Source organism: Crinia signifera, chromosome 6, assembly GCF_055691185.1.
Source record: "Crinia signifera chromosome 6, ASM5569118v1, whole genome shotgun sequence".
In the NCBI taxonomy this organism is placed as follows: domain Eukaryota; kingdom Metazoa; phylum Chordata; class Amphibia; order Anura; family Myobatrachidae; genus Crinia; species Crinia signifera.
Window position 1 is genome coordinate 159,689,479 of NC_139222.1, and position 25,550 is coordinate 159,715,028.

The window sequence follows — 25,550 nt, forward strand, 5'->3', positions numbered from 1 at the left end:
ATATGTCCTCGTATGCTTTATCCACTAGATGCCTGCCATATTGTTTGGCCAGGAACTGATCCCTAAGTTTGTTTGCCTGGGTGTGGAAGTCGCTAGGTCTTGAGCAGTTTCGTTTAATGCGTCTGAATTGTCCCTTCGGTATGCCATCCAGCCATGGTTTATGGTGGCCACTAGTATACAGAATATAACTGTTTGTCTACTGTCTTCCTGAATGTCTTGGTCTGTAGTGTGTTGGAATCTATACTCTGTTCTTACTGTATTGTGTGGTGAAATGAATGTTTCTATCGTTGATATTGAGGTATTCTGTGAACTATAGTAGTGTGTCATTGGATTCCTTCCAAATTAAAATGCAGTCATCTATGTAGCGTCGCCATAGGATCAAGTGTGGCGACCAGTCACGCTCACCCCAGATATAATCCTCCTCCCATTTCCCCATGAAGAGGTTAGCGTAACTGGGCGCCACCCTCGATCCCATGGCGGTCCCAGTGGTCTGTAAATAGAATGAGCCGTTGAACCAGGTGTAATTATGGTGGAGTATGAAATCTATGGAGTCTATAATGAATTGTATTTGGTCTGTTTCTAACTGCTGTGCCTTATCCAGGAAGTGTCTTGTGCCCTCTAACCCTTGTTCGTGTCTGATGATGGTATATAGAGATGTCACATCACTGGTGGCTAGCCAGTAGTCCTCCTGCCAGTCTATAGTCTGTAGGGTGTTGATGATATCTGTTGTGTCCCTTATGTGTGATGGTAGTGTTTTGACTAGGTCCTGAAGGAAAGTGTCTGTATATTGGGAGAGGTTTGAAGAGATGGAGTCTATACCAGAAATGATTGGTCTACCAGGTGTTTTTTGTAAGTTTTTGTGGATTTTAGGGAAATAATAGAATACTGGGATCTTGGGGTGCTGTTTTCTGAGGAAAGTGTATTCTGGTTTGTTGAGTATGCCCTTGTCATAGCCTGTGTGTAATAGTGTGTCCAGTTGTTTATTGAAGTCTGTTGTGGGGTCACTGGGTAAGATTGTGTATGTATTCCTGTTGTCCAGTAGTCTTAAGGACTCTTCAATATAATCGGTTTTGTTCAGGATGACTATTCCCCCTCCTTTATCAGCTGGTTTAATGCTTAAGTGTTCATTGTTTTCCAGGTCTTTGAGTGCCTGCAATTCTTTCCTAGTCATGTTATTGTGTGAGTGGTGACTGTCCTGTTTGGTATTGAGTTGATCAAGGTCCTGGGTGACGAGATTCAAATGTCTTGATTTTGTGGCTTTTGATATGTGTCGGATTAAAGGTAGATTTTGGTCTTAGTTCAGTGTGTCTGTATTTCTCCGGTGTCACTGGTTGGTTACGTATAATGGGGTTGATCATGAAATATTTTTTGAGACATAATTTCCGTGTGCATGCCTGTGAATCGCAGTAGGTGTTGAATTTATCTGGTTTCCTAGTGGGTGCGAACTTAAGACCTTTGGTCAAAACCTGTTCCTGCTCATGTGTGAGTGTGATGTCGCTCAGGTTGAAAATCTGTTTTTGTATTTGTTCTTTTTGACCTAATTGTTGATGGGTGTTAGTAGTGTTTTTTTTTTTTTTTGGTGTCCCCTCCTCTACAACCTCGCCTAGTTCTATGGGTCTTTTCTTGCTGGTTTGTGATGTGGTCATGGTCATGCTCGGAAGGCAGGCCCTCCAGCCCGCCTCCGTATCTAAAAAAATTTCCCCCCAAAAGTTGTTGGTGGTGTCTGGTATCGGTGTGGTAGAGACCTCCGATAATGTTACTGCTGATGTCACCTGTTTATTTGGGTTCTGTGTGGTTTGTGTCAAGACGTAATTCCGTTGTGTCGTGACCCATTCCTGGTCAAAGGATAATCTAGTAAGTTTGTCGTACTCTAGGTCATCATCAATCTCATGTACTGAGAAGAATGTGTTTGCGGAGGTGTTGAGGGTGTCGTCAGATTCCGTATCTGTGTTTGCGGGGTCATTTACCTGTTAAAATGAGACTGTACGAGCACATACGGAATATCAGAATAGGTTATGAGAAACATAATGTATCTTTACATTTCAAACAGGCACACAACTCCAACCCAGAGGCTTGACGTTTGTGGCCATAGAAGCACCATTGATTAACTGGAGAGGGGGGGGGGGGGGTCATACTCAGGTGCTTAACAAAAGAGAATTATACTGGATTTTCACCTTAAATACCTTACATCCAGGGGGCCTGAACATTGATTTCAACAATGGATGCTTATAACTAAATTATGCATTATTCATTGTAAACCACCACCATTCCTGCCATGTTTCGCGCACTCCTGGATTGGCACACATGAGGTTAATAGCCCTCCAATCCAGACCGGCATCGCAGGCAATTCCATGTGCAGAACATGGACCTATCACAATGCGGCATCCTTGATGGACATTACAGGACACCTATCACGCCCCTGAAAGGCGGGAACAATCAGCCTATAAAAAGAATATGCTCCACTATGACATTTATCCTTGAAAAAGGCCGGCAGACGGCCGAAATGCGTTGGTCCCAGCAACAGACTCCAATACACTTCAAGTCTCCTCTCCCCTTGCAGTGGAGAGTCGAGCACGCACAGCTCCGGCTGCCTGTGACCCCCGGGAGACGCGTCACACCGCTGACCCGGAAGTACACGGCGTGGCTGCTGTAGCTGCTTGCAAGGCAGACGCGGCCACAGAGTGACAGATGCCGTGGGACCTTAGAGTGTGACTGTACATGTAACATTACAGGTAAGGGTATATATAGTGCACCACCAGGGGTATATGGGACACCAGCCCCTGGTGCCATTCATACGCCTTACAGTGACACATTCCATCAGCGCCCTCACCCAGCCCATAATCCTGGCCACTCATCTTACCCAATACCATTACCTTGATACACTGAGTGTTTCCATCTACCTCAGCTATACTTAGGTCAGCAACAGACACACTGTGCCAGTGTGAGAGCTGCTTGCACCTTATGACACATCCTTCAATTTATGTGTACAATTGGGACATTGCATTCTTCTTTTTTATTACCTTTTTGTGATTACATGATTGTGATTACATCCACTTGTACATAACCATTGCACTTAATTTTCAAATAAATAATTTGTTTTGATTAGCATTTGACCAGTGCAACATCATTTCATCATAGTGCAATACACACCTGTACACCCCAGAAGGTGAGCACAGTGCTAACCCCCAATTCCTCAAAACGTTAGGAGTGTGGACACACTCCAGTCCTGCAGCCCCTTCGCTCAAAATAATCTGAGCGCGGACTAACTCCCATCTATATCAATAATTCAAGATGTTTCTCCAGAAGTGTGTCAAAAAGACAAGAATAATTTGTGATATATCATAAAGAGAGATAGAGTAGTGGCTTTATATCATAAAGAGAGATAAATTAGTGGCTCTATAAGAATAAAAGATAAAAAATTTATAAATTTATGATCCTAACGGGTGTAGTGAAGAATATATTAGGTCATCCTAAAAAAGATACTATGTACACGTTTTCATTAAGACCTTGTGGGTGCAAGGAATTCAGTGAGTAGATCCAGAAGGTTTCTCTTCTTGACAGAGTGAGATCTCTGTCACCACCTCTAGGGTTTTCCAAGATTTGTTCCAAAACAGTGAATGAAAAATTGTGGGTGTCCACCATAGAATTGTGGATCTCTAAGAAATGTCTAGGTAGACTGTGAGTGAGAAGTTTGTTTTTAATATTACGGATGTGTTCTTGAATTCTTATCTTCAGCTGGCGTTTAGTTTTCCCGGTGTAGGTATTTCCACAGTTACAGGTAATTTTGTATATCACATAAGTGGAGTTGCATGTCGTAGCTGAATTCACAGTGTAATCTTTTTTGTCGATGGTGCACTTAAATGCCTTTTTCTCCACAAATTTACAACAGATGCATCTGTTGCAAGGGTTGCATCTTTTGACTTTCTCTAGAAAATTTCCCTTTTCGCTTCTTTTTGGAATGGTTCTCAATTTATTCGGTGCGATGATGCTTTTGAGGTTATTAGCCCTTCTGAAGACTATATCTGGTTTCAGGGGAAGGTGTGGGCCCAAAATCTGATCTTTGAGCTGTATATCCCAATGTTTAGTTAGAATTTTTCCTAATCACATTACTTTCTTTAGTATATTGCGTGATGAAAGGTCTTTTCATTTGTACTGATGTCTCACTTGAGGTAGTAGGTGTTTTGGTAAGGATTTCCTCTCTTCTCTTAGTACCTGCTCGTTGGCGTGAAGTCTCAGTTTTTAATGGGTCATATCCTTTCTCTAAGAACCGTCCAGAAAGTATTAAAGATTGTTCCTTGTAGTCTTCCAAGCTGCTGCAATTACGTCTGATACGATTGAACTGTGAATAAGGGACATCATTCTTCCATCGTGGGTGATGACAGCAACTATAAGGTATGAAACTATTGGTGTCAACTTTCTTGAAAAAGGTTTTCGTGCTAATATATTCACCAATGTTTCCAGTCAGTTCCAAATTCAAGTATTCAATAAGTGGAATAAGTCACACCTTAAGGATTCCACTTCACTCTTGAACAAACTAATTTAATTTACGTGGGAAGAAAACTACATATGGCTCTGTACTCCTCCATACCCCATGAAAAAGGGATTGAGGCAGTTTCAATTATTATGTCGAAATATACGGATCACACATCGGATGAAATTGACTTCATACTGGACAGTATAAAATACATCCTTACCCATAATTATTTCGAACCACTTACAAACACACGGAACGGCGATGGGGACGAAATTCGCCCCCTCGTACGCGAACCTCCTGATGGGAGTATGGGAGGAACAGTTCATCTACGAGTCTGAGTTTAAACATCACATCAAACTGTATCAAAGATACATAGATGATCTTATCTTTGTTTGGTGTGGAGATTCTACCAGTATTGAGAGATTTATGGAACATCTGCAACAGAATGATTATAATCTGAAATTTACTCATCAAGCGAACAACAGAAGTATTGAATACTTGGATTTGGAACTGACTGGAAACATTGGTGAATATATTAGCACGAAAACCTTTTTCAAGAAAGTTGACACCAATAGTTTCATACCTTATAGTAGCTGTCATCACCCGCGATGGAAGAATGATGTCCCTTATTCACAGTTCAATCATATCAGATGTAATTGCAGCAGCTTGGAAGACTACAACGAACAATCTTTAATACTTTCTGGACAGTTCTTAGAGAAAGGATATGACCCATTAAAAACTGAGACTGCACGCCAACGAGCAGGTACTAAGAGAAGAGAGGAAATCCTTACCAAAACACCTACTACCTCAAGTGAGACATCAGTACAAATGAAAAGACCTTTCATCACGCAATATACTAAAGAAAGTAATGTGATTAGGAAAAATTCTAACTAAACATTGGAATATACTGCTCAAAGATCAGATTTTGGGCCCACACCTTCCCCTGAAACCAAATATAGTCTTCAGAAGGGCTAATAACCTCAAAAGCATCATCGCACCGAGTAAATTGAGAACCATTCCAAAAAGAAGTGAAAAGGGAAATTTTCTAGAGAAAGTCAAAAGATGCAACCCTTGCAACAGATGCATCTGTTGTAAATTTGTGGAGAAAAAGGCATTTAAGTGCACCATCGACAAAAAAGATTACACTGCGAATTCAGCTACGACATGCAACTCCACTTATGTGATATACAAAATTACCTGTAACTGTGGAAAAACCTACATCGGGAAAACTAAACGCCAGCTGAAGATAAGAATTCAAGAACACATCCGTAATATTAAAAACAAACTTCTCACTCACAGTCTGCACCCACAAGGTCTTAATGAAAACGTGGACATAGTATATTTTTTAAAGGATGACCTAATATATTCTTCACTACACCCGTTAGGATCATAAATTTATAAAAATGTTATCTTTTATTCTTATAGAGCCACTACTTTATCTCTCTTTATGATATAAAGCCACTAATAGAGCCACTACTCTATCTCTCTTTATGATATATCACAAATGATTCTTGTCTTTTTGACACACTTCTGGAGAAACATCTTGAATTATTGTTTACTCTACTCGTTTGAGTATTGATGTAGTAGAAAATGGCAGTCGGTATAATATGTCACTTTAATTGGTGGAATTGTTAAAAATAAGCACAATAATTGTCCCATAAGAATCTGAACTAAATTGTACTAGCATTATTTCCAATGAGTGCTGATGCTCCTGCAATATGAACTGTATCATTATGTGTAACATATAGTATGCTGGTAGTTCTGAATCCAGCTTTAAATTGTTACTTTGTAGGTGCTTTCCTAATATGAGTTGTATCATTATGTGTAATTTACAATATTCCAGTAGTTCCAAATCCAGCTTTAAATTGCTATTATGTAGGTGCTATGACATAGTCCCTGATAAATGAAGTATATGTGTACCATCGTTTGTGTAATTGGAGAAAAAATCAGTCCAGTACGCCTCTATACCTATATCTAACATGTATCCTATATAGAGCAAAAGCATATATTCTCATTTATGTGATTAGTAATTCATCTAATATCATGTAATAACATCCAGAGATTAGGTGAAATCAAATCATATGTATTTAGCATCCCTTAGATGCACTTAACCCCTACAGGTCTCTAACAGTGTGAACACCGGATATGATGTCACGTAATTTTGACATTGTGGAACGCACGGGAATACCTTTAACACGGGTTAATCCTTAGATTTGGGTAATATATACCAAACATAAACATCCTCACATTATTGTCCTCACGAAAATGCATGAACTAAAAACTATGTAAAAGATCCGATGTTTCTATGGCGGAGACGCTGTCACGGAAGTCAATTGGAACGCAAACGGAAGTGACGTGACGCCAATTGGAACGCAAGCGGGAGTATTCATTATGAAACACCCTGGAGCGGAAGCACAGTCACGGAAATGAATGTGTGTGGAACGCACATTGGAACGCACGCGGGGGACCGCGAGGCTGATGGAACAAATAGCTCTTTATCCTTTCTTTACCATTAAAACATCTTCCCCTGCGAAGATTCCGCCATTTCAGATACTTTGTATGGTTATATCATTGCTCACAATAGCAATATACTACTTTTATTGCCTGATTGGCAACATTTTCCCCACAGGAAGTGATGTCACCATTAGTCTACTATATATACCCTTACCTCACTTCAGGTCAGTTACCTGCAGATTGGTCCACTATATGACTGCTTAGCACTGTAGTTTGAGGTATGTAAGGACTGTTTTTTTCTTCAAATTTTATTATGGCTTGTAAATACACTTGGCTTCCTTGGTTATATACAAGGTATTTGGTATGCCCTCTGAAAACTTTCATTGGATTTTTGATATCCATTATGTACTATTTTGCCCATATGTCCATTTGCTTGTACCTGTCTGAGACACTGTGTCTCTCTCTTCTTTCTTTGACATCTACTTTGTAAAAATGTATAACTAGTTTAATGGTCTCTATTTACCACTTATGGTTTTTATTGATATTGTAGGAACCTGTTGATACTATAGGAATCTGCCTGAACCCTTTCAGGACATTCCCCTTTTCCCTGTTTTCTAAAAAAGGGTTCTATATGGAAAATGGTATATGCAAATTCCATCTATATACTCTATCACTCATCCACATAACTTGTTCTCCTCCTGACATGCCATATATATGTTTTTAGACTATGTTTTAGAGCAGTCATGCATCAAGATTGAGATCTCCAAAGGATCCATTCTCACACTTTTCATACTGGGTCTAATGAAAGTCCTATGACATCTGGAGTTAAACACCCGTATTCAAGGTTAAGTTACCTACGGGTATGTAACTTTAAAAGCTTAGTACCTATAAAGCCTCCAGGTATACATATCATTGATTTTAGAAAGTAATATGGCTTTCTTCTACCACCTAGATAGTTGCCCCTGAGGAAGTCGTTTTAACGACGAAACGCGTTGGGTTTCCTTATACTTGACCGAAATTTAATTAATGACTCCGCACAGATGAAAAAAAGTGTTTTATTGTATTTTTAAAGAGATTTTGTATTAAAACTGTTGAACAGTGTTTTGATTGTTACTATCTACTATTTTGGTGGTGGATAATTCCGATTAGGGGCGCACTTTGTTTCTTGCTATCTATCTATATATATATATATATATATATATATATATATATATATATATATATATATATATATATATATATATATATATATATATATATATAGGTCTCTGCTGTGGAACAATCAGCGGCACTCCGACGGGCTTGTGAAAAGAAAATTTATTGCACAATGGTGACCGACGTTTCGGGGACAACGCTCCCCGTTTTCAAGGTGTACAAGACTTGAAACGTCGGTCACCATTGTGCAATAAATTTTCTTTTCACAAGCCTGTCGGAGTGCCGCTGATTGTTCCACAGCAGAGACCTACATTCCCCCTTGCCAGAGGGCACCCACGGCAGCTGCACCAACACCCCGGGAGTGCCAGGCTGATACATCCAATATATATATATATATATATATATATATATATATATATATATATATATACAGTATTAGAAAGCCAGCAACACCCGATTTTTCATGCAAAAATATCAAAAAGATTTAATGGCATATTAAAAGTGCAATATGACAGACAAAAAGGAGTAAATGCAGGAATGAGATGGAATACTTAACTGAATAGTAGGTAAAAAATATCCATCGCAGCATTCCTAAAGGTAGTCATACCGACAGCTGTTTCGGTGCAAAGGTGATGCACCTGCCCAGGAAGAAGGTGCATCACCTTTGCACCGAAACAGCTGACTACCTTTAGGAATGCTGCGATGGATATTTTTTATCTACTATTCTGTTAAGTATTCCATCTCATTCCTGCATTTACTCATTTTTGTCTGTGATATTGCACTTTTAATATGCCATTAAAACTTTTTGATATTTTTGTATGAAAAATCGAGTGTTGCTGGCTTTCTAATACTGTATGTATTATAACATTTATGAGCCTGGCACTCCGTATATTACACCATCTAGGTGTGCAAGCTGGTCTCAGGATCTATCTATATATATATATATATATATATATATATATATATATATATATACTAGGTGATTCATCGCGCCCTCCGGGCGCTCTTCACACCGTCGTGGGGGCTACGCCCCATTAGAAGTAGAAATATATGTAAGTGTGAGATCTAGTGTAATTGAGATAGAGATCGCAGAGAGAGAGGGATCGCAGAGAGAAAGAGGGATCGCAGAGAGAGAGAGAGGGGTCGCAGAGAGAGAGAGAGGGGTCGCAGAGAGAGATAGAGTGGTATCGCAGAGAGAGAGAGGGATTGCAGAGAGAGGGAGGGATCGCAGAGAGAGAGAATCCCTTTCGTGGGCACCCCTCCCCCCACCCGAGACCCCCCCTCCCGAAATTCGTGGGCACCCCTCCCCCCACCAGCGACACACACACACCCCAATTCACGGGCACCCCTCCCCCCACCCGTGACCCCTCCCTCCCGAAATTTGCGGGCACCCCTCCCCCACACCCCCCCAATTCGAGGGCACCCCTCCCCCTACCCGTGACCCCCCCTCCTGAAATTCGCAGACACCCCTCCCTCCACCCGCGACACCCCCCCCCCAAATTCACGGGCACCTCTCCCCCCCACCCCCCCTTCCAAAATTTGCAGGCCCCCCTCCTGAAATTGGCGGGCACCCCTCCCCCCATCCGCGACCCCCCTCCCCAAAATCGTGGGCAACCCTCCCCCCACCCGTGACCCCCCTCCCGAAATTCGCGGGCACCCCTCCCCCCACCCGCGACACCCCCCCTCCAATTCGCGGACACCCCTCCTGAAATTTGCAGGCACCCCTCCCCCCACCCGTGACACACACAACCCCCCGATTCGCGGGCACCCCCCCCCACCCGTGACCCCCCCTCCCGAAATTGGCGGGCACCCCTCCCCCCACCCGCGACAACCCCTCCCGAAATTCAAGGGCACTCCTCCCGATAATCGCGGGCACCCCACCCGCGACACCCCCTCCCGAAATTCGCGGGCACCCCTCCCCCACCCGCGACCCCCCTCCCGAAAATTGCGGGCACCCCTCCCCCCACCCGCGACCCCCCCTCCCGAAAATCGCTTGCACCCCCCCCCCATGTGGGGGGTGCCATGACACCTTCAGCAGGGGCTGTACGCTGAGTACAGAAGTACTCACTGTGGATGTCTGGCCAGGGAGGAAGGAGCTGGCAGGAGGAGAGAGTACACATGAGCCACTGCAGCAAAGGCATCCTGAGTCACAGTCAGTTTGCTCGGGTGGAGGGGGTGGTGTTCAGCCGTGGGGCGGGGTTTGGGTCGTATTTGGCCAGACATGGGGAGTGGTGGGAGAGTAGGAAGCAGGAGCTTTGTGTAGGACATAGGATGTGTAGAACTTGTAATGCAGGTTCTGCATTGTGGATAACGGTGGATGGGCCTGTCAATCACCTGTGGAACCCCGCCCACCATTACCTACACTGCTTTTGAGTGACGGATCTGGCTAAATATATAAGAGATATATATATATATATATATTTATATACTTCACAAATGGGACCAAAGGTTCCCCATGCCTGGCACTCCCCAGCAGCTCAATAAAGAGACCTACAGACGGTCTAATCTTTTTTACGTTTAGGGAACTTTTTATTGGGTACTTGCTTCCTAGCACGGCCACACCGATTTACATCGGGGTGGTCGTGTCGGAAAAATCGGGTCGATCGCATCGCATGCGATTTGGTCGCATGCGATGTGATCGATGCGACCGACCCGATTTTTTGATTGAATGAAATGTAAATCGGGTCCCTGGGACTCGATTTTACATTGGATTCAATGTAAAATATTCCTTAGACCCCCAAATTTAACGACATAAACCCCACCCCACGATAGACGCCAACCCGAAGCGTGGCGAACGCAGCGAGCCCGCGAGGGGCGGCGGTGCGCGTCCTCCGACCTTTTCATTCCCCTACTATCCACGTCGGCGTGGAGTTGAGAATAGAATAGTGCCCGAGCCCGAAGCGTGGCGAGCGCAGCGAGCCCCGCGAGGGGACGCGTATAACTTCACAGGAATACGCGTCCCCTCGCGGGGCTCGCTGCGCTCGCCACGCTTCGGGCTCGGTGGCTCGCTGCGCTCGCCACACTATTCTATTCTCAACTCCACGCCGACGTGGATAGTAGGGGAATGAAAAGGTCGGAGGACGCGCACCGCCGCCCCTCGCGGGCTCGCTGCGCTCGCCACGCTTCGGGTTGGCGTCTATCGTGGGGTGACGACGGGGACATCTATAATGTGAAATGGGTCATATTGGCCCATTTCACATTTTTCACATTTTTTTAAAGGTGAGATGGACTTAATCAAGTCCATCTCATCTTGTGCCATTATAATGGCACAAGACCGACGCGATCCTCCCGATTTCAATGTTAAAAAATATTTTAACATTGAAGCCTATGGCAAAATCGGGGGCATCGCGTCGGTCGCGTCGGGACCAATTTAATGGTCCCGACCGACGCGCTGCCCCCGATTTTGACCCTTTGCCGGCAAAATGGACATGATTTCAAAGGAAATCGGGTCCATCGTGTGGATCGTGTACCTTAACTTAAAGGTACACGATCCACACGATTGTGGCCGTGCTAGGAAACAAGTACCTTTTATTGTATTCCCTTCGTCAGGACAACAAAAATATATGTTACAGAAAACATTTAAATGCACTTACCACCACCACGCTGCTACGTTCCCCGCCGCGCCGTTCCCTGGAGTCGCAGTGACGTCATCTTCCCCCGCTACCCTGACGTCTCACCCGAACACATGGTACTAGGCGCCGCTGGAGGCGCAGTAGCTTAACCTTTTAGACACCACAACAGTCACCTATAATACATAAGAGATAAGAACGATTTTAGCTTCAATACACCAAAAATTGCGGCCATCTCTTTATTGAGCTGCTGGGGAGTGCCAGGCATGGGGAACCTTTGGTCCCATTTGTGAAGTATAGTGTCGTTTGGCTGTGGCACCCGCTTTTGCATATAAGGTTATTGGAGTTCCGGATCACCTTTTGCAAATCTTTATATATTTATATATATATATATATATATATATATATATATATATATATATATATATATATATATATATATATATATATATATATATATATATATATATAGAGATGAAGAAAAAGACTGGCACTCGTGGGTCTTTTTAGAGATTGTATTGAACAGTGGAACAACCAACGTTTCGGGGCTACGCCCCTTTGTCAAGGTGTGTGTGAACACACACCTTGACAAAGGGGCGTAGCCCCGAAACGTTGGTTGTTCCACTGTTCAATACAATCTCTAAAAAGACCCACGAGTGCCAGTCTTTTTCTTCATCTCTACTGTCTACCGAGACGGGCACCGGGGCAGTTGCCCATGAGGACGGAGTGCCGGACCGTACCACAAGTATATATATATTTATATTTATATATATATATATTTATATATATATATATATATATTTATTAGAGATGAGCGGCAGGCACTTTTTTGGGGTTTTGGATCTGGATTGGTTTTGGCAAAACCACCCTTGCGGGTTTTGGATCTGGATTTTTTTGGGAAAAAATGCTAAAAATTGCTTAAATAACAGATTTTCGGCCTGATTGTGCCCCTAACGTATTATTAAGCTCAACAACATTAATTTCCACTCATTTCTAGTCAATTTTGATCACTTCTCAGCTCACAAAATTGTTTTCACACTGGATATATGTCGTCACATTGGACACTGGATATATGTCGTCACACTGGACACTAGAAATATGTCGTCACATTGGACACTAGAAATATGTTGTCACACTGGACAATGGATATATGTCGTCACATTGGACAATGGATATAGGCCGTCATACTGGACACAGCCCGTTACACTGGACACTGGATACAGCCCATCACCCTGGACACAGCCCCTGGACAATGGACACAGCCCCTGACACACTGGACACAGCCCCTTGTATTATGGACACTGCAGCCCCTGTACACAGTGTACACTAAGCAGCACTGCAGCCCCAGCGTGTGAGAACTGCAGCACCGAGTTAGTTAAATCACACAACACAGGGCTCAGGGCTAAATAAATCACAACACAGGGCACAGGACAGCCCCTGGACAGTGGACACAGCCCCTGACACACTGGACACATTCCCTTGTATTATGGACACTGCAGTCCCTGTACACAGTGTGTGCACTCAGCAGCACTGCAGCCCCTGCGTGTGAGCACTGCAGCACCTAGTTAGTTAAAACACAGGGCTCAGGTCCTACATAAATCACAGGGCACGGGGCACGGAGCATGGATTTTCCCACCCACCCTCTTCCCTCTCCTAGATTGGAGTGAAGATGGCGGGGCGCACGTGTGCCCCCACAGCCCACCCCACATGACTGCTCAAGCATGCGGCTAGATGTTCTTGATGTGCGACTCTGCATGACGCAGATGACGTCATCAATGTGCGATCCACCACGGAAGTGAGCCCTGCGGTCCCGGTGAGAGCGTGATGCCTGTAGGAGGGGGTAAGAACCTGAGATTATTTAAAGCACATTGTCACTGTTTTGTATCACACACTATTGGTTTGTCCTGACGACGGGGGAGACCCCAAAACGTAGACTCTCAGGCAATAAATTTGTCCTTCCTTCACCTGCTCTGCGAGTCCCTGAGTGCCCTTCTTCTTCAGTTATTGTGTGTGTGTATATATATATATATATATATATATATACATATATATTATACGTAATATATATATAATTATGTAAATTGTTGCCTCGATCTAAGTTTGATCCACTTACTAATAATGTGTCAATTAAAATGTTTTCACGCATGTTAGACCATGATGTAGACGTGATTACTAAAACTATGCCTGCTGCTCCTGGACATGTCAATTTTTCCTATGCTGAACTTGAGGCCCTTAAAAGTCTCTCGGCTAATCCTGATATCACTATACGCCCTGCTGATAAAGGCGGGGGTATAGTGATACAGGATTTGAGTACATATATTGCTGAGATCGATAAGCAATTATCGGATGTAAATGTATATAAACCATTAACTTATGATCCCACAGCACGGTTTAGTAAAATCTTGTCTGCCAGGGTAACTCGGGCTGTCAGGGAGGGTTTGATTGGCAAGGACTTGGGTGAGGTGTTAATACCTGCATGGCCGGTCACTCCGGTCATGTACACCCTCCCCAAGATCCATAAGCATGCCACATCCCCCCCTGGAAGACCCATTATCGCGGCAGTCAATTCATTATTCCAAAACAGTGCGGTATATTTGGATGCTCTGCTGCAGCCGTGCATAGTACAGCATCCTAAATACCTGCTTGATACTACTATGTTTATTAATAAGATCATGGCTGTTCAAAATATTCCAGTAGACAGTTTTTTATGCAGTATAGATGTGTCCAGCCTTTATACTGTCATCCCCAATGGGGAAGGGATCTCTGCGGTAAGATCGTTGATCAGTTCCAGTCCGCAGTACGTGGGTCCATCTGTGGACTTCTTTTGTGATCTGTTAGAAATAATTTTAACTCATAATTATTTCATACACAACGGCAAATTTTTTCTTCAACGCTCTGGTTGTGCGATGCGGTCGAATGTGGCCCCATCATACGCCAATGCGTATATGTTCGAAGCTGAAGATTAGATTTTTTTCAAATCCGATCTGGTATGTATCTGGTATGATTTATTTCTATACCAGATACATCAATGATATTTTTCTGATATGGACTGGTTCTGAGCAGCGATTTAATGAGTTCATAGAAGGCCACAATCATTCAGCTAGCCCATTAAAATTGACTACTAATATTGATCGAGTTAAAGTTAATTTTTTGGATGTGACTGTGTCTTTAAAAAATGGTGTCGTGTCCACTACATTGTACAAAAAGAGTACAGATCACAATACTATCCTGCATGCACAAAGTTTTCACCCAAGGCCACTTAAATTTGGCCTACCTTTTTCACAATTCTTGAGGGCATGCAGGATATGTAGCGATCCTGTGGAAGCATGTAAAGAAATCGATAATATGATCAGGAACTTCCTAATTCGTGGATATGACATTGACACATTGAATGCAGCCAAGGCAAAGGCATTAGCTATTCCACGTTCATCTCTGTTGAATTCTAAAACTAAGAAACCTACATCTGGCCATAACAGGATGCCTTGGGTTAATCATTATAATTGAGTGGTCATATTTCTGCAATAGCTAAACAGCATTGGCCCCTACTGAGTACTGATAGGGACCTTGGTTTAGCTGATACTAGAGTAATGTCCTGTTATACTAGAGGCAGAAATGTAAGGGATTGGGTGGTCCGGACGGACATCACCCCACCATCGATGATTGAATCCTCCGGTTCTTTGGGACGCCGTAACGGCTGTTATAGGTGTCTCAACTGTTTGACCTGTCGTAGCCTGACTGTTGGTGACAGCTTTTGCCACCCGTTTAGTGGCAAACGCTATAAAATACGCCACAGGGTCACATGTACCACACAATATATTGTATATCTTATTTCGTGTCCCTGTGGTCTCCACTACATCGGGAAAACCGACTGTACCCTACGTGTGCGAATGGCAGGTCACCGAGCAGCAATTCGTGCTGCATTGTCCACTGGTAACAGTGATCAGCCTGTGGCAAGACATTTTGCCCAGGCTGGCCACAGTATGGCTAATTTTAGGTATATTATCATAGACCATATTCCAGCAAGATTGAGAGGAGGAAACAGGTCACTAGCTTTACTACAGTGTGAATCACGTTGGATTTTTAGATTGAACACCATAACCCCGAATGGATTGAATGATCACTTAGGGCTGCATGCTTTCCTGTAATTATTCTTCTGTTATTGGTTTTCTTTTTTTGGTTGTTCTTGTTTCTGCAGTAAGGAGAATAATTTTTTTCTGCAGGATTATATGTTTGATGCGAATATAGGTGTGATTACGCTCTGTATTGATGTTAACGATTTATGCTATATATGTGATGATGTTATGTATATATTGTATATATTGCCCAGATTATGTTTTGAAGGGGTGCCCCCGGTCTAGCTTGGCCAGCCTCAGTCTGATGTTTTTTATATTTTTTATGGTAGCATTATTCTGTGTGAGTGCGGCAGCAGATACTGACTGTGGGCGGTGTCACTTGCTGAGCCAGGTATCCAGGAGAATGACGGGAATTGTTGCTGCGTCTCCATGGTAACCGGAGCGGAAGTGACATATCGCATGCCGGCACTGGTATCCAGGGTGGATAGTATGGTTTACACGTCACCCGGACAACCAGCCCGGAAGTGATACGCTCATGGGGGGCGGTCTGCTTCCGGCAAACCGGATTGGTGCGTGCACGTGGGAGATAAGGTGAGCAATGTATGTAATTTTTATGCCTGATGATGAATAAATTTTGAAACGTTGCAGTATAGCTGAGCTTGCTATTTATTCTTCTTTGATACCGACGTGCGGCTGTGACTGTCTGATGTGGCAGTGAACGTATATATATATATATATATATATATATATATATATATATATATATATATATATATATATATATATATATATATATATATATATATATATTCTCTCTCACACACACACATCATTTAAAAAGAAAAGTGGATCGCAAAAGACAATTTTTTTATTCTCAAAGAAGAGACCTGACCAAATACAAAAGATAATAGGGACCTGTTTTCCGAGGCATACTTACGCTGAAAGCTGCAGAGTCATGTTGACTGAAATCATGTCAGATTTTGCAGAAATGCATTGGTTTACAACTTCAAAACCCACATTGAGATTGGCCATAACATCAAGCTTTAATGATGATTTGTCTCTTTAAAAAAGAAAGTTTTAGAAAACTGTTAATGACAATAAAATATAAAAGATATAAATAGCTGAATCTGCAACACATATTAGGTAATTAAAAAATGATATTTTATACCACAGGATTTTGAGTTTCTTTTTTTTTTCAAATATGTTTATTTCAGGGAGACACCAGACAATAAAAAAGATGAACAGTAAAGGCGCGTGATTACAGGGACCAAAATCCAATACAATTGAGATTATTAACCTGCTGTAAGAGTTTCATATAAATGGAATTTTACATGTATCATCAAATCCGCCAACTGAACATATGTAACCGTATTACTAAATTGGTATCAAACCTGTATTTTTTCTTTTTTTTTTTAAATCGTAAATTTTATTGCATGAATGTGATTACATAACATAGTTAGCAAAACAGGCATATAGTTGTGCAAGCAGTTGTAGTACTGAGTATAACAAGTCACTGCGATGAGCAGAGTAGATCAGACATAATAAAACATGACTTTGGTGATGATTCAAAAGTGAGGTGAGATCTTTGGTGCTGTTGGGTGGTGATCTCTAACATCTCCTTAGATAGGGTAGTGGCTGGAGAGTTATATAACTTAGCTCGATGTGGGCTTATATTGTTGGATCATCACTATCACTTGGCTTCTGGGAGTAGGTGCGGGAGTAAGCTGTGGAGTTTAAAGGGATGTATGGGGGGGGGGGGGGAGGGAAGGGGGGACCCAACGACGGGGAGAAAGAAGTTATAGGAAGAGTCGAGGATAGTAAGAAATAAGTTAGATCTGAGGAGATAGGTTTTGTGCATGTGGAGGGGAGTGTTACGATTGACCCGGGAGGGGGGTGTTGTGATATGTATACCATGGGAGCCAGACAGAGTGGAATTTACTAATAGTGTTATTTTGTAAACTTGTGATATATTCTATTTTGGCTATGAACCACAGTCTATGAACTCACAGTTCTTGTCGACTAGGGGCATTTGGGTTTTTCCAATTGCTGGCTATTTGATGCTTAGCTGCACAGGCCGTGTGTAGGATCAGCTTATTTGATTCCTTTGGGAGATGGTCAATTGGGGCACATAAGAGTAAGTGAATGGGTTCGATGGGGGTGGGTGGGACAACCAGTTGAGAGAGGAGGGCGAGAACCATCTTCCAGAAATGTGCTATAATTGGGCAGGACCACCAGATGTGGTAGAATGTCCCCTTCTGTCCGCAGTTTCTCCAGCATTGGTCTGGTGAATTGGGATAGATGCGGTGAAGGCGAGTTGGGACTAGGTACCACCTGGAATATACCTTGTATGAGTTTTCTTTTATTGATGCGCTGATTGAACATTTTGAGATAGCTATTCGAATTGATTCCCATTCCTCCTCCTCAAGATGTCGGCCCAGATCTTTTTCCCACTCACATTCGTGATTATCTGAAGTAGGAGTGTCTGTTATTAGGATAGAGTGATAAAGTTGTGAGATAGATCCCCTGTCAGTTGGTCTATACATGCAGATTCTTTCCAGTTGGGAAGGAGCCTGTCTTGGTTGTGTGGGTTGATATGAAGCTGTGAAGTGTCGGAGTTGCAGATATTGGTAGTTTAAGATGTTCAAGATATTATATTTTTGTTGCAGTTCGTCAAACGTTTTGGGGGCAAAGTCCCCCTGTATATGGTGAATTCTAGTTATGCCCGCTCGTATCCAGGGAGAGGCCATCGAGGGGTTGAGTCTCGGAGGGAACGATGGGTTATACCACAGAGGGGTTAGAGGTGAAAGGGATGATTTGAGTTTGAATTTTTTACTGAGTTTCTCCCAGGACTTTAGCGTCAAATCTACTGGAGGAGATTCAAAGGAGAATTGTGGGTGGCTCTTACGCGGTAGCCAGGGGAGATATGAGATGGAAGGGATCCCCACTAAGTCACTTTCCAGATCCACCCACCTTTTACTCTTAGGGGAGAGTGCCATGCTATAAGCTGGCTTAGCCGAGTGGCATCTAGATAACGCTGAAGTATGGGGAGGCCAAGGCCGCCATTTAGGGATCGTTTAGATAAGATGTCTCTGCGAATTCTGGGTTTCTTATTGTTCCATATAAATTTACAAAGAGCGGATTGTAGGGCAGTAAGTGTGGACGATGGGATTGGGATTGGAAGGGTTTGGAAAAGATACAGTAATTTGGGGAGTGTATTCATTTTCACAGCGGCAATGTGGCCAGTCCATGAGAGGAAATGTGTTTGCCAATTTTGTAAGTCTTTATGGATTGATCTTATAAGAGGGGGATAGTTGGCTTGATAAAGGGAGCTGTAAGATTTAGTTAGCTGAATCCATAGGTATTTGATGGAGCGTTTTCTCCAATTAAAATTAAAGTTAGTCTGAAGAAGTTTTTTAGAGTGGTCTGTGATATGTAGTGGGAGGGCTTCCGATTTTGAATTATTAATTTTATACCCTGAGAGGTTTCCAAATGTTGTGAGTTCTTGGAACAGGTTCGGGAGTGAGATTAAAGGGTTGGTAAGTGTGAGGAGAATGTCGTCCACGAATAAGGAGAGGGAGTATTGAGTATCTTTGATGCGGATTCCTGCGATATCTGGGTTGGATCTGATGCGGCAAGCTAGAGGTTCAATTGTTAACGCAAATATGAGGGGCGAGAGGGGACATCCCTGCCTAGTTCCCATTGTAATCTTAAAAGGGGAGGAGAGTAGTCCCCCCGCCAGAACCGAAGCTGAGGGGCAGTGGTATAGTGCTTGTATGGCTGTAAGGAATTTGCCTTGGAGTCCGAATTGTTGAAGAGTTTTGGTCATAAAAGGCCAGGAAATTCTGTCGAAGGCCTTTTCGGCGTCTAGGGCCAGGACTAATGAGCGAGTCTTAGTGGTGTTAATATAGTGGATGACGTCAATGGTTCTTCTAGTATTGTCTAAGGCTTGTCTTGATGGAACAAAGCCTACTTGGTCGGGGTGGACTAATGATGGGAGAAGTGGGTTTAGACGGTTGGCCAAGACTTTGGCAAATATCTTTAGGTCCGCATTAAGCAATGAGATGGGGCGGTAGTTAGTGACAAGCTGGGGATCTTTATTAGGTTTGGGGATGACCGTGATAGTGGCAGTTGTAGTAGCTGGATGAAACTGGGCTCCCTCCAGTATTTGATTAAACATCGAGGTTAAATGAGGAATTAGTTGGGTCTGAAATATTTTATAATATGAGATTGGATAGCCATCTGGGCCAGGGGCCTTTGATGATTTTTGTGTTTTAAGCGCAGATATAACTTCCTCGTCAGTGATGGCTCTACTTAGGTTTGCAGAGGTTTCTACATCTATGCTCAGGAGGTTACACGAGGATAGGTAATCCGGGACTGAGTCAGGGTGCAGTTGGATCATATCTGAGTGGTTTTTGAGGTTGTATTGCTGCTCGTAGTACGTTTTAAAGAGAGAGTTAATCTTGGTAGGGTTATATTGTGGCGTGTTTGTTGTGTCTTTTATAGCAGGTATAGCCATCAGGGCCTTCCGGGCCTTTAGTCTATTGGCTAACATAGAGTCCGCTTTATTGCTTTTCTCGTAAAATTTTTGCTGAAGCCTACGCAGGGCCCTCTCTGTCTTCTCAGCTAGTAAGGCATTGAGAGACGCTTTAGCTGCAGTGAGTTGTTTATAGACTATGTCCGTGGGGTGCCTTTTGTGTTGAGCTTCTAGACTACTAACCTCGGCAGTAAGAGAGTTTAATTTAGCTTTTTGTTCCTTATTTCTAAAAGATGCATAGCTTATGATTTGGCCTCTGATAACGGCTTTGTGTGCTTCCCATACCAAGGGAGTACAGGGGGAACCATTGGTATTAAGGGAGAAGTAATCCGTGATGGCTGCGAGTATTTTTTCTTGGAATTGAGGGATTTTGAGTAGGGTCTCGTTTAGACGCCAAGATGGGTGGGAGGTGGGAGTATCTAGAAAATCAAATGTAGCAGTAAGGAATGAGTGATCGGACCATGAGTTGGGGGTTATAGAGGACTTTAGGATATGAGGGGCTACCGAGGGGCAGCAGAAGAACATGTCTATACGGGAGTAGGACTGATGTGGTATTGAGAAAAATGTATAATCTCTAGAAGTGGGGTTGTGTGCTCTCTAGACGTCAAATAATCCAGATTCTTTTATGTATTTGTTCAGAGAGCGAGAGGTAGAATTAGTCTGTGAGCTTGTTGAAGGGCGAGATTTGTCTAGTGAAATGTCTAAAATAGCATTGAAGTCCCCCCCTAGAATAAGACATCCTTTTCGTTTCTTCTCTAGTTCTGAGAAGAAAGCTTTAAAAAAGGAGGATTGACCTGTGTTAGGGGCATATATATTCCCAATCGTACATTATAGGTGGGCTATCATTCCCGTAAGGATAATGTAGCGCCCATCTGAGTCAGTGTGGGTTGAATGAAGCGTGAAGGGGACTTTACTGTTTATCATAATAGCTACGCCATTATGTTTGGTTTGACTGGATGAGTAGAAGACCATGGGGTAGCCTTTGGAGCTAAGAGAGGGGTGAGAGTTGTTTTTAAAGTGGGTCTCTTGTATAAGTAGAATATCGGCTTTGACATCGTGAGCTGTGCGGAATAGAGTGTTGCGTTTTTGAGGAGTATTTAATCCCTTGACATTCATGGAGGTCAATGTAAGGGGCATGTTTAGTTAGACAGGGAGGAGGACAGATGCAGAAAGATGAAAGAAGAGATTTCGACCCGTCGTTGGGGGGATAGGAGAAATGAATCTCCAGGTGGTTTTGTGGGAGGGAGGATCTGGGAGAGTGGGCCTCACGACCAGCGGAGGATAACACGCCCAGAGTTTGGGACCTGTAGGTCCAAATTGAGGCAGTTGGGGAAATTACCAAGCTACCTCAAAGAGGGGTTAGGTGGTACAAATAACAATAATTTTGCTGAAATGAAAACAATGTTTGAGTAGTGAATACAACTGAAAAACTAGTAAACACAGAGATGGAGGGTAGCATCCCTCCAGTGGGATATGAACATATAGAGATGCAACTTGGCCTCTAAAATAGGGTCATCAACCAGTATATTGCCCTAAGAGGGCTAAACTAAATAACTTGTACATATAGAGATATCATTTGAACATCTTATTAAGAGCTACTGAACCAGTTCTATAGTAAGGGCGTGCCTTGAGGAAGGTTAAAAAAAAAAAAAAAGAGGTTGAGGGGAGAAAGGAAAAGGGGACACTTAAAATAAAAAATAAAACAAATGAATGTGTTGATGGGGGTAAGGAGGGGGAGGGGGGCACGATATTAATAGTCTTAATCTAATGTTCACGGGTATAACATCTTCCGGAAACTTAATAGTAACATGTAAGAGGGCGTTGATATAGTAAGGCTTTCAGAGGGGGGTGTTTGAAATTACTTATCAGAGTGAACGTTAGTATGGCACTTAATCAGGTACTTCAGAAGGTATACATGTATATTAAATTGACTATCAATATAGTTACGAGATTAGGCGTTTGAAGGAGGATCAGCTGAAGGACTTGATTCTTCTAAGTGTGTGAGAAAGTCTTTCCCTCCTTTGGGGTCACGAATGACGATAGTCTTTCCGTTCAAATCGATCAGGAGCTTGAATGGGAAGCCCCAACGATAGCGGATCCCTTTTGCGCGTAAGACACTGGTTAAGTCCTTGAGTTCTCGTCTTTTAATTATGGTGACAGGAGCTAGGTCCTGAAAAAACATTAGTTTAGAGCCGTCGTACAAGATATGGGGTTTGTTCCGCGTCGGGGCCAATACTTTTTCTTTGTCTTTGAAGCTGGAAAAGCAAAAAAACATCTCTGGGGGGATCGCCGTCTCGTGGTTTGGGCCGGAGGGCTCTGTGAGCTCCTTCAAGTGGCAGTTGTTGAGGCCCAAGGTCTGGCAGTATGTGCGAAAATAGTTTGTGTAGATAAGGTTCTAGTTCCATTGGGGGGACTGTTTCAGGGATGTTCTGAACCCTAAGATTGTTTCTCCTTTCTCTGTTCTCCAGGTATTAATTTTTGGAGCGTAGGTCTGCTAAATCCTGGAAAACATGGTCGAGGTCTCTCAGTGTCTCATTTTGGTTTTTTTTGTAGGGAGTCCTGCTTGGTTTCAAGTCTGGTTGTTCTGGCGGAAAGGGTTGATAGGTCGGATTTAATGGTGGAGATAGCCTTGTCTAGTTTAGTTTCAAGTGATTCCTTCAGGTCCTCTATGAGAGAACGCAGGGCTAAGATGTCGTCTTTAGTTGAGGGGGTTGATGAGAGCGAATCTTCTTTATCTGTATGTGGGCTGCCAGGAGAGGGGAGGCCAGAGTTCGTTGAGGATTTGTCATTTTTAGCAAAATGTTGACAGATGTCGACTCCTCCTCTTTTCCTGCTGGAAGTATTTCCTCTGTTCATGATGGGTGATGAACTTGAAAGGAGTGTAATAATGAAGCGGGTTGTTGGAGGGCCTAATTGAGCTATATAAAAGGCCTGGTGAGTTACCACTGGAGGGATGTGGGGGCACCTCCTCAAGGGGTCATCAGTATAGGGATCCTGGACCTAAATTAGAAATAGGCCAGGGGCACAGGCGTCAGGGGCCCCCTCAGGGAGAGGCTTCCGTCTTATTTACTTGTGATAGGAGTAGGGAGAATGTCACAGATTTGGATTTCCCCTGGTGATCTCTTGGTCTGGTTCTCCGTCTTCGGGCTCCCCTAGGTCGTGGGGTTCAGGGTGAGACGTTTGATACGGTGGGGGGATGCTGCCAGGGTTCGGGTGACCCTGTATGACGGAGTAGGTCGTGGCCAAATGTGTGACAGCGTAGCGTCTTGTTGTGTAGGGCGGCTCTGCTAGGACCCCTTTAAGAAAGGAGGTGGGGATGCCAGAGGGTGCGGGGATAAGATCTGAGCACCGGGGATTGGATCTGAGTCCCCCTCTGTCTCTATTCGCTCCTATCTCTCAGTGATGGGGCTTGAGAGGGTCAAAAGTTTTATGCAGCAGCTCCCTATTCAGAGCAGGGGCTGTGGGAGTAGACTGCACAGTGGGGGGTAAGAGTTTGGGTGGGTGAACGCTGGTGCTGCAGTGTTCTGTGCGGGCTGTGGGGTCGGGTGGTAGGGATAGAGGCCTATAGCTATCTCACCAAGATGGCCGCCGGCTTACTGATATTCCCCCTCGCAGCACTCTCTCCGGCGTCCAGCACGGGGAGGCTGACAGGCGCAGTCCAGCGGTCCCCCGGGTCGGGTTAGCCTGCAGGTGTTCCCAGCGGCAGTGTTCTCTGCCTGTCAGCTCGGCGGATGTCAGCCGTCCGCATGCTCCTTCACTCTAGCCTCCGGGGCGCACGCGAGTCACCGTGGCGGGCGGGCATGTGGAGCTTCTGTAAGGCTCGCCGGGTCAGGGGGAAGGGAGTTGTCGTGGGAGCTCACCTATCCGCTCCCCGATGCTTCGGGGTCCGTCTCGTTTTCCGCCGTCAGCCCGCGTCTTCAGGTGGACATCAAAATTGAGGCCCCGGCTTCAATTCAGTGATTAGGCCCCAACCTGCGGGAGCACTTATAAGTGCTCCCCGGCTCCGCAGCGCACTCTCACTGGGCCCAGGGCACAGGCTTGGAGGTATGTGATCGGGGTGGCAAGAGAGGGGGGGGGGGTACAGGGGTAATTATAAGGCAAATTGGGTTGCAGGGCTCTGGAGCTGGTGAAAGTGCGTCCTGTCAGTAAGCCTGCTAGGCCACGCCCTGTCCCGTATTTTTTCTTTTTTTATACTATAAATGTAATCAAAACAGATAACATTAACTTAGGATAAAATTTTGTATAAAGGGGGGGGTGGGGGGTGGGGAGTTAAGCATCATTGTTTCCTTTGCGTACAAGCATGTGTTGTTACAAAGACATGTCAGAGTGAGTTTCCAATGCTCTGTAGATGGATTCTCGTAGAATTTTGGGGCGGCTATCTATAAATGGACTCCATAATTGGTAAAATCTCGAAGAGGGAATCTCTGAGTGTCTCAAATCATCAAATCTGTCGTAGTACATGTACCTTAATAGCAACGATTCTACTTCAGCTATATTAGGAATGTGAGGTGTTATCCATGAATTAAGAATCACCTTCTTAGCCACGGTGACCGTCAAGGTGAATAAGGGCAACAGGTGCGAGTCTGCTGGTTGGATATTCCAGTTCTCAAAATTTGCAAACAACAGAGGTATGGGGTCCAAGTTTAATTGAATATGAAAGTTAATCTTAATAAAGTACAGTATTTTGAACCAGAATTTTTTTGTGTGTCTGCAGGACAAGAAATTATGGAAAAGGGAACCTATACCTGTTTTACACTTCAAGCAGTTCCCCGTCTCCTCCGGGACAAAATGACTCCATTGCTGTTGAGATGTACGCCCTATGAACAAAATTCACATGCACTTCCTGAAGGACTGAAGATCTTAATATTTTGAGTGTTTTGTGATAGTCTTTGAAAATTGTATTATGATCAATCAATAAAGGAATGTCCCTGGACCATTTGATCATTATCTCCTTCCATATTCGTTCAGAGGGTATTGACGAGAGTTGTTCATAGATGTGTTTGTTCTTAAGAGGGTTAGGGAGCGATAGTGCGTAATGACACAACTGGAGGAGGAAGAAGGAACTGCTCGAAGATCTGTTGCAGTTCAGAAATAGAATAAATTCTTCCTCCAGGGTCAAATACCTGTGTCACCTTCCTCAGGCCCTTATGTCTAAGCCTATAGAAAATGGAGCTGTCGACCCCAGGTGTGAACATGGGATTACCCCATATGGGCAGCCAGGGGGAGTTCTGAGGGTCTAATCCAAGTGAACGGGAGACAGACCACCAAGCCGTGTGTGTGTCAGCAAAAAG

The 25,550-nt window shown here is 43.7% G+C and overlaps 1 long non-coding RNA gene across 2 annotated transcripts in view; it reads left to right on the plus strand.

Moving 5' to 3' along the window:
• LOC146008481 (uncharacterized) overlaps window positions 1-25,200 on the plus strand; it is a 54,987-nt gene extending 29,787 nt beyond the window's left edge. For both annotated transcript variants that reach the window (XR_014444514.1, XR_014444515.1), the window contains one exon: window positions 24,974-25,200. This is a non-coding gene — a long non-coding RNA (uncharacterized LOC146008481). The remainder of the gene's footprint in view (window positions 1-24,973) is intronic.
• The last annotated feature ends 350 nt before the right edge of the window (window positions 25,201-25,550 follow it).